We start from the raw sequence: 10,931 nt of genomic DNA on the forward strand, positions 1-10,931 counted from the left end.
TGTGTTTATAATGTGGTTGTTCACTTCCTTATTTTTGTATTTTTGCAGCAGATGTATAACTTCTTGTTGTTGGTGTGCTAATATGGGTGGAGTATTACTGTAATAAATTCGGTGCAAGCATTGTCTTATTCACATTTTGTGGAGTGTGTGTGTGAAAAATGAACCGATTTATCTGCTGATTGTGTTTCATTGTTCTATTGGCTATCTGGGATTAATAGGTGTAATTTGGACAATGATGTTGAGTTGTAAAGTATGTTCTTGCTTGCCAAATCAATGGAGGTTTAACATGTAGAGGTTGTTGTTGAATTAAAAAATGAAGTTGGTTATTTTAGTAGCCCTAGGTCGTTGCGTGTGGAGCGGTGGGGAGGAAATGGATGCGCTCCGGAGATTTTGCTACCATAAGGAGAAGAAATTGTTGTCAGCCTCTTGGGCTGATGGTATTACACACGTGGGACAACGATTTGTATAAGGTGCTAAAGAATTTCATGATGTTTTATGCAAGTATGCAATCCAATGTGGGTTCCAATTTAAGTATGTCAAGAATGAAAGAGCGAGAGTTACTGTGGTATGTGTGATGCGTGAAGATAGGGATTGCTTGTGGGTTATACATTGTAGAACACAACGAACCAATGGATTTTTCTATATTAAGAGGTTGATTAACATTCATAGTTGTGGTAAGGATGTCCAGACGTTGAAGAATCCGAGAGTTAGTTTTGATTTGGTATCGACTATTATCTTTGAAATTGTTAGGGACAAGCCGTTAACTCGCTTATGTGAGGTGGTTGGTATTTTGAAGCAGAGCTATGGACTAGATGTAAGTTACCATGTTATGTGGTTGGGCATGAAGAAAACAAGGGGGGGTCCTTCACGAGGATCACTCATTGTCTTTTGACGAGTTGTGATTGTATTCAGATGCTGTAATGCATTACAATTTGAAAAGTTATGTTAATATTGACTACGACTCGAGCACTTAAAAATTTAGTCGATTTTTTGTATCATTTGCTGCCTGTATTTCGGGGTTCAATTTCTGATGGCCGTTGTTATTCCTTGATGAGATGTTTCATAAAGGAAGGTATAAAGGTCAATTACTAGCCACAATGGCGAAAGATGGGAACAATAGTTAATATTTTTTAGGTTTCGTATGCGTCTGGATGTGGATGTTCACATCGATGTGAGTGTTATGTATGTATTGGCATTTGACAGTGTGAATATTGACAACTACTGTTGGCTGTATGATTTTTTTAACAAATTGGTGTTAATATTCACATTGGTATATAATGATCATTTGTATGATGTTCTTGTGTTGTATTTGTTGTAGGTATATTTCCTGTAGCAATTGCGACTGTTGATTCATAGATCACAGCCAATTGGTCGTGGTTCTTACATGAGCTTGGGAAGGTTGTTGACAGTAGGCGACAAATCACGTTCACATTTTACTGTAATCTTGGATAGTTAGAAGCGATGTTGAAGGTGTTCCCATCAGCTCACCATGGTTATTACTTACAATACTTGAAGAACAATTTAAGGAACCGGATGAAATGGAATTGATAATGGATTTAGAGACCACTTGGTTAGTAGTTTGAGTGATTGTATGTATGAGCCAACCGTGGTAGGTTTTCATGAAAAGCTTGAGAAATTAAGAGAGGAGGGTAAGCAACGAGCACATAATTTTTTCAAGGAGTTGGTACCTGAGCACTGGGCAAATTCATGCTTCAGGTACTTTTAGACACCTGATGTGAAATTTCATATTTTATTGAAAAAAATTATTTTTAGTTGTTGTGTAGTGTTGTCATATTGTGTAGGGTCATGCGTTATGTGGAGATGACATCGAATACAGGGGAGTCATTTAATAATTGGATCAAAGAAGTACTTAATCTTTCTATCATTTGGACGGTGGATACTATTCATACTCAGTTGATGTGGCAAATGTCAGTGCGGCGAGACCAAGCAAACAAGTGGAATGATACTATTTGTCCTATATTTGAAACCATACTTCTTGATTTGTTCAATGACAATAGGTCTTGGCAGATTAGCAAAGCCAATGAGGATGTATTCGAGGTTCATTTATGTAATAACCCTCACCACTGATTACCGTTAAACATTGATTACCGTTAAACTGAACGGATTATGACTGATAATTGAACTGATTAAAGTACTGAACTAACTGACTGAAAACTGGAACTGAATTGACTGAGTATGTACGTTTGAATTGCATTCTATCTATTGATTGATTATTTGATCTGTTCGTATTTTAGTGTTTAAATTGCTAATTGAAGGCCTTATCGGCGGCCGAATCCGGAATTGATTGATGTTTTATGACCATCATAATTAATGTGATTTTACGGTGTAATTATCTGACAAATGATTATGTATGATTAAATTAGATTAAATATTGACCAATTGCAGAGTTTGACTCATTTACAACTTTGCCCTTGAGTGGGCCACTATCTATACACATGTTGAGCCTTGTACACACTCATACATACACGTTTCTTCAGCTCATTTTGAGCACACCACCGACTAGAGAGAGGGAGATTGGGGAGTGAGAGTGTCTTCATCTCTTTTGCTTGATCTTGCTTGGATTGAAGTATAGATTGCATGTTTGAGTTCCTAGTCTTCTAATTCAAGACTTAGGTAAGGATTTCGTCTTCTCATTCTTGTGTTTGAACTAATTCTTGCATGGTCCATGTTAAACTGTAGAGCTAAGCCATGTTTTAGTTCATACATGTTGATATAGAGCATAATTCATGCTTGCATGTTTGAATTGTTGAGTTGTGAGTTGATTTCATGGTAAAATGGTACATGCATGTCCATACTTTTGTAATGGTCCATGTTTTCAACTTGTTTTTGGATCAATTGGCTCCTTAGAGCATCAAATTGAAGCTTTGAATTGATTGGAATTCATGCATGTTGCATGTTCATATTGTTCATGAAATTGGTTTGAAATTGGGTTTGAATTAAACACCCTTGGGCTTTGATTTCTCAAAATTGAGCTTTGAACCATGTTATTCTATATGTTTATAAAGGTTTTCCAGAAAAATGGGCCCAAGAGGATTGGTTTTGATGCATTTGAACCTGGTTTTTGGCTTGGATGTGCAATCTGGAATTCCCAGATTTTGCACTTCCGCTCGAGCGGGGAAAGTGGCGCTCGAGCGTGGAATCCGAGCATCCAGTATTTCTCTGCACTGTTTTACAGTCCGCTCGAGCGGAGGATTGGGCACTTGAGCGGAGGTTTGTGTCTCAAGCTCGAGCGGGCGTCGAGCGGAGATTTCACCCATCCAATACTTTTACAGTACGCTCGAGCGTGTACCTTTGTTGCATGACCGCTCGAGCGGGGAAACCTGCGCTCGAGCGGGACTCTGTTTTTCTGATAAATTCTGAAACTGCTTTTTGAGTACATCTTTGCATCCTTATCCCATTCTAGGCATTCCTAGGCCTAGTTTAAGACATCTTATTGAGGATATAGATGTGGAACACACCGAGGAAAATTAGGGATTAAGTTATTATCTTTCCCAGCTGTGTAGCTTAGTGTGTTCAATCTGTTAACTGTGTAGGGTTGGCGACTGGGGAGACACGCTCTAGCATACTGTAGCCCGAACTCTCTAAGTAACGATTGTGTAAAGATATGTTCACAAATGATTATTGTCTGAACAACTGAACTGTACTGTTTTCTAAACTGATAGTGTTAATTGAATGAATGTATGTCCTATATTCTGAACTGTATTGTGGCATCCTTAGCACCTACTGCTTACTGTTACTGTGACAGAATTCTCTGTCGGTTCCCTCGTTGGAACCACTACTGTTTACTGACTGATGGCCATCATTACTGCTCGGTCTTTTAAGACCTACTGTTTACTGTACTGTTATGCTAATGGGTGTACCACATATGGCTGTACTGACTGAACAACTGAAATACTGTTTAAATGAACTGTTTCATTACTGTAAGGACATTCATTCTTAACCTCTTTACGCATTATGTTATTCACTGGGCTTTAGCTCACTGCTCATATATATATGTAGGTGTACAGGCACCAGACCGCGGCTAGAGGCGTCAGGGTTACTCCAGTTTTGTCAAGCCAGCCTATATGCCTCACTGCAAGGTTCCGAGCCTATCGTGCCAAGGCTTAGGGGTGTTTTAGGACTCCCCCTTCTGTACTGTCTTACTGTTTTGTGATAACCGAATGGATCGTATAGACTGAATGTTTACTGTACTGATTATGTATGTAAGGGATGGAGTCCCTAGTCTGAATGATTGTAAATATTGTGCATACTGTTCTGTACTGTTTACGTATAAATGTATGAAAAGTCTTTTTGCATACAGACTGTCACAGCTCATTGGGCATTGTTTCTTTACTATTTTGGCTTCCGCCAGGCCCTGTACTCTGTTTTACTGTACTATTGTTAAGCAGGCCTTCGGTAATCTCAGATTACTGGCCGGTTACGGTGCTAAACCCATAGGGTCGAGTTTGGGTCGTGACAGAGTGGTATCAGAGCGATACTTACCACGAGTTATACCGCACACACGTGTCCAAATGAGCTATAGGGTGTCCTAGAAAAGTAATTAGGGCATCTCAGGAGCATGATAAGTGTGTGGTTATGTTATGATTGAATATATGCTAACGTGTTAAACTGTTAAACAAATGACTGCTTATGTTTAAAACTGTTATAACTGCTTATAGTAAAATGGATAACGCAAACACTACAAATGAAACTGAACCCTTATCCTCTGAGGCCAGAATGGCCAGACTGGAACAAATGATGGAACTGATAACTGCAAGACTGGACCAACAACTGAACCAACAGCTCCCATCTCTTCCTCCGGCTGTACCGGAACAAAATGTGAATGTGAATGAACAGAATGTGAATGTAAATGATGGGGATATAATTGCTCTAACCTAGAAGTTCAGCAAAATGAAACCGCCATCCTTTCAGAGAGGCCTTGAACCGTTAAAAGCTGAAGCTTGGGTTCTAGAGACTGAAAAATTGTTTGAAGTTTTCCCGTGCTCTGAAGCACACAAGGTACTGTTAGCCACCTTTAAATTGCAAGAAGAAGCTAGAAGGTGGTGGATGCTCATCCGTGATGAAAATACCGTTCTGACTTGGGCTCAATTCAAGGGAGCCTTCTTTGAAAAGTACTTCCCTCAGTGTGTTAGGGATAGAAAGGTGACTGAGTTTGAACAGCTGAGACAAGGGGCAATGTCTGTGGCTGAACATGAGACGAAATTCACCGAGCTTGCTAGATATGCACCACATATGGTGGATACTGAGTATAAGAAGGCCAGAAAATTTGAAGGCGGCCTTAATGTTGCAATTCTTGACCGAATAAATGTTCTGAAACTACCGAACTACGTGAATGTCCTCGACCGAGCCTTAATGGCTGAATCAAACATTGAAGCACTGAAAACTGAAACGCCATTGCCTAAATGGCGTGGTAAGAGGCAGGGTTTTAAATTCGAGAAAGGCAAGAATAACCCGTTGAACAAAAAGCAAAACACAGGGTCAACGACTACGTCTAGTCAAGGAAACCGTACAATACCGCCTTGTTTTGAATGTGGTAAAAACCATAAGGGAGTTTGTTACAAGATATCATGAGCCTGTTATAGGTGTGGCAAAGTGGGCCACATGGTTAAAGACTGTCCCTCTACTCCACAAGTTAGTAGTAAAGCTACACCAAGCGTAGCGGCATCAACTGTTACACCGAAACCGAACCCCAGAGCTACCGGAAAAGAGCCTATGAGGCAGGGCCGAGTGTTCGCCCTAGTACCGGGAGACGTCCAGAATACCGAGACCGTTGTGTCAGGTATTCTCTCTATTTGTACTCAGAATGCTTATGTACTGATTGATTTGGGGTCTACGCATTCATATGTGTCGCATGCTTTTTCGCGTAAACTGAATAGACCGTTAGAACCCATGAATTATCTGTTAGCTGTATCATCACCCGTTGGGGGATCTATGACCTGTGCATATACGTACCCTGCTTGTGAAATCATTGTTGGAGATGCACATCTGTTTATCGATTTACTGCCATTGAACATTGATCATTTTGACGTAATATTGGGAATGGACTGGTTAACGAAATATCATGCCACCATAGACTGTGTAACGAAACAAGTAGTTTTCTGTCCACCTAGTTTGCCTGAATTTGTGTTTAATGGGGTTGGAGTAGTACCTCCCCCATATTTGATTTCATCTGTGAAAGCTGTAAAATTGATTAGAAATGGCTGTAAGGGATATCTGTGTTCTGTATTGACTGTGTCTACTGATGATAATGCTAATGTGAACTGTATTCCTATAGTCAGAGAATTCCCAGATGTTTTTCCAGATAATCTTCCAGGAGATTTGACTGACAGGGAAATTGAATTTACCGTTGATGTGATTCCCAGAACACAGCCAGTTTCTAAAGCTCCTTACCGAATGGCTCCAACTGAACTGAAAGAACTGAAAGTGCAACTGCAAGAACTGTTAGACAAGAAGTTCATCAGACCTAGTACCTCACCATGGGGCGCACCTGTTTTGTTTGTAAAGAAGAAAGACGGCTCACTGAGACTGTGCATTGACTATCGTGAATTGAATAAGGTAACTGTAAAGAATAAATACGCATTATCGCGTATTGATGACCTGTTTGATCAGTTACAGGGTGCTAAAGTATTTTCGAAGATTGACCTCAGATCCGGATACCATCAGTTGAAAGTTAAATCAGATGACATTGATAAAACTGCTTTTAGAACGAGGTATGGACATTATGAATTTTTAGTTATGCCTTTTGGAGTCACGAACGCACCGACTGCATTTATGGACCTCATGAACAGAATCTTTAAACCGTACCTTGACAATTTTATTGTTGTATTCATTGATGACATACTGATTTACTCCAAAGGTATAGAAGAACATGAACATCATCTGAGACTTGCCCTGCAAACCTTAAGAGAACAGAAATTGTATGCTAAACTGTCTAAATGTGAATTTTGGCTTGACCATGTTATGTTTTTGGGGCATGTTGTTAGCAAAGATAGAATTTCTGTTGATCCGCAGAAAATCGAAGCTGTAGTGAACTGGCCTAGACCAACCAACGTGACTGAAGTCCGAAGCTTTTTGGGTTTGGCTGGATATTACAGAAGATTTGTCAAAGATTTCTCCAAAATTGCTTTACCGTTGACTCAACTGACTCAGAAAGGGATACTATTTGACTGGACTGATCAAAGGGAATCTGCCTTCCAGGAGTTGAAAACTCGACTAGTGACTGCACCGGTTCTTACCTTACCTGCAGGTACGGATGGTTATACTGTATTTAGTGATGCTTCTCATAAGGGTTTGGGATGTGTTTTAATGCAGAATGGGAAAGTAATTACCTATGCTTCCCGACAACTGAGACCGCATGAAAAGAACTACCCGACCCATGATCTGGAACTTGCTGCAGTAGTATTTGCACTGAAAATTTGGCGTCACTATCTGTATGGGGTGACATGTGAAGTATATACCGACCATAAGAGTTTGAAATATTTCTTCACACAGAAAGAACTAAACTTGAGACAGCGGAGATGGCTAGAACTGATTAAAGACTATGACCTACAGATATTGTATCATCCCGGAAAAGCCAATACCGTTGCCGATGCATTGAGCCGAAAATCGATTGGAAACTTAGCATGTTTGCTTACCGGACAGAAAGAGTTGCTTTGTGACCTTGAAAAATCTGAAATTGAAATTGTTTTGCGAGAACAAGGTAGAACCTTAGCTACTATTTCTGCACAACCGGCATTGATTGAAGAAATTAAAGAGAAACAGCAACAGGATGACTTCTTGAAGAAGATCATCGAAGAAAGAGAATCTAAACCGAGACCGGGATTCAGATATGAGAATAATGTACTGAAATTTCAAGAAAAACTGTGTGTACCGAATGATACTGAACTGAAAAGAAGAGTTCTGCAAGAGGGCCACAACTCAAGATTTTCTATCCATCCGGGGAATACGAAAATGTACCAAGACCTGAAACTGAACTTCTGGTGGTCGGGAATGAAGAAAGAAATTGCTGATTTTGTATCGAAATGTCTTCATTGCCAACAAGTTAAAGCCGAACATCAACGACCCGCAGGCTTGTTGCAACCCTTACCGATACCGGAGTGAAAATGGGAGCATATCACCATGGATTTTATAGTAGGATTGCCTCGCTCCAGTAAAGGTATGGACTCGATCTGGGTTATTGTTGATAGACTGACTAAATCTGCTCACTTCTTACCTGCTAAGACAATTTATAATGCGGACAAATTGGCTATACTCTACATTGATGAAATTGTTAGACTGCATGGAGTGTCTGTGTCCATTGTTTCTGACAGGGATTCAAAGTTTACATCGAGATTTTGGCAAAGCCTACAGACTGCATTGGGTACCGAACTGAGACTGAGTAGTGCCTATCATCCTCAGACAGATGGCCAGTCAGAAAAGACCATCCAGACTCTGGAGGATTTACTGAGAATGTGTGTCCTTGATTTTCAGGGAAACTGGGAAAGCCATTTGCCATTGGCTGAATTTGCTTACAACAACAGCTATCATTCAAGTATTGGTATGGCGCCTTTTGAGGCATTGTATGGCAGAAAATGTAGATCTCCGATTTGCTGGGCAGAAGTTGGAGACGGGCCTTTGCTTGGGCCCGAGATTGTTTATGAAACAACTGAGAAAGTGAAACTGATACAACAGAGACTGAAAACTATGCAGAGCAGACAGAAGAGTTATGCTGATGTCAGAAGACGAGACAGAGAGTATGAAGTAGGTGATCACGTATTTGTGAAAGTGACACCGATGAAAGGCCAGACTCGTTTTGGAGTCAAAGGCAAGTTAGCACCGAGATACGTCGGACCATATGAGATTATTGAGAAAATCAATCCGGTGGCGTATCAAGTTGCGCTTCCTCCTGAAATGGAGCATATGCATAACGTCTTCCACATTTCTATGTTGAGAGCCTACCTACGGGATCCTTTCCATGTAATAGAGCCTACTCGTGTAGTGTTGAGTGATGACTACACTTACAAGGAGCGGCCTATACAGATTGTAAACAGACGGATCAAGAAACTGAGAAACAAAGAGATCCCGCTAGTGAAAGTCGACTGGCAAAATCATGGTGGCGTGTATGCCACTTGGGAAAGGGAAGATGACATGGCTAAAAGATATCCTGAACTGTTTCCACTGAATCTTGTTTTCTTCCAGAACGAAGGTAACTCGAGTTTAGAGGACTAAACTCTTTATAAGGAGGGGAGACTGTAATAACCCTCACCACTGATTACCGTTAAACATTGATTACCGTTAAACTGAACAGATTATGACTGATAATTGAACTGATTAAAGTACTGAACTGACTGACTAAAAACTGGAACTGAATTGACTGAGTATGTACGTTTGAATTGCATTCTATCTATTGATTGATTATTTGATCTGTTCGTATTTTAGTGTTTAAACTGCTAATTGAAGGCCTTATCGGCGGCCGAATCCGGAATTGATTGATGTTTTATGACCATCATAATTAATGTGATTTTACGGTGTAATTATCTGACAACTAATTAGGTATGATTAAATTAGATTAAATATTGACCAATTACAGAGTTTGACTCATTTATAACTTTGCCCTTGAGTGGGCCACTATCTATACACATGTTGAGCCTTGTACACACTCATACATACACGTTTCTTCAGCTCATTTTGAGCACACCACCGACTAGAGAGAGAGAGATTGGGGAGTGAGAGTGTCTTCATCTCTTTTGCTTGATCTTGCTTGGATTGATGTATAGATTGCATGTTTGAGTTCCTAGTCTTCTAATTCAAGACTTAGGTAAAGATTTCATCTTCTCATTCTTGTGTTTGAACTAATTCTTGCATGGTCCATGTTAAACTGTAGAGCTAAGCCATGTTTTAGTTCATACATGTTGATATAGAGCATAATTCATGCTTGCATGTTTGAATTGTTGAGTTGTGAGTTGATTTCATGGTAAAATGGTACATGCATGTCCATACTTTTGTAATGGTCCATGTTTTCAACTTGTTTTTGGATCAATTGGCTCCTTAGAGCATCAAATTGAAGCTTTGAATTGATTGGAATTCATGCATGTTGCATGTTCATATTGTTCATGAAATTGGTTTGAAATTGGGTTTGAATTAAACACCCTTGGGCTTTGATTTCTCAAAATTGAGCTTTGAACCATGTTATTCTATGTGTTTATAAAGGTTTTCTAGAAAAATGGGCCCAAGAGGATTGGTTTTGATGCATTTGAACCTGGTTTTGGCTTGGAGGTGCAATATGGAATTCCCAGATTTTGCACTTCCGCTCGAGCGGGGAAAGTGGCGCTCGAGCGTGGAATCCGAGCATCCAGTATTTCTCTGCACTGTTTTACAGTCCGCTCGAGCGGAGGATTAGGCGCTCGAGCGGAGGTTTGTGTCTCAAGCTCGAGCGGGCGTCGAGCGGAGATTTCACCCATCCAGTACTTTTACAGTACGCTCGAGCGGAGTATTGTACGTTCGAGCGTGTACCTTTGTTGCATGACCGCTCGAGCGGGGAAACCTGCGCTCGAGCGGGACTCTGTTTTTCTGATAAATTCTGAAACTGCTTTTTGAGTACATCTTTGCATCCTCATCCCATTCTAGGCATTCCTAGGCCTAGTTTAAGACATCTTATTGAGGATATAGATGTAGAATACACCGAGGCAAATTAGGGATTAAGTTATTATCTTTCCCAGCTGTGTAGCTTAGTGTGTTCAATCTGTTAACTGTGTAGGGTTGGCAGCTGGAGAGACACGCTCTAGCATACTGTAGCCCGAACTCTGTGAGTAACGATTGTGTAAAGATATGTTCACAAATGATTATTTTCTGAACAACTGAACTGTACTGTTTTCTGAACTGATAGTGTTAATTGAATGAATGTATGTCCTATATTCTGAACTGTATTGTGG

This window comes from Camellia sinensis, chromosome 12 (genome assembly GCF_055761805.1).
Source record: "Camellia sinensis isolate YWXY chromosome 12, ASM5576180v1, whole genome shotgun sequence".
Taxonomy (NCBI): Eukaryota; Viridiplantae; Streptophyta; class Magnoliopsida; order Ericales; family Theaceae; genus Camellia; species Camellia sinensis.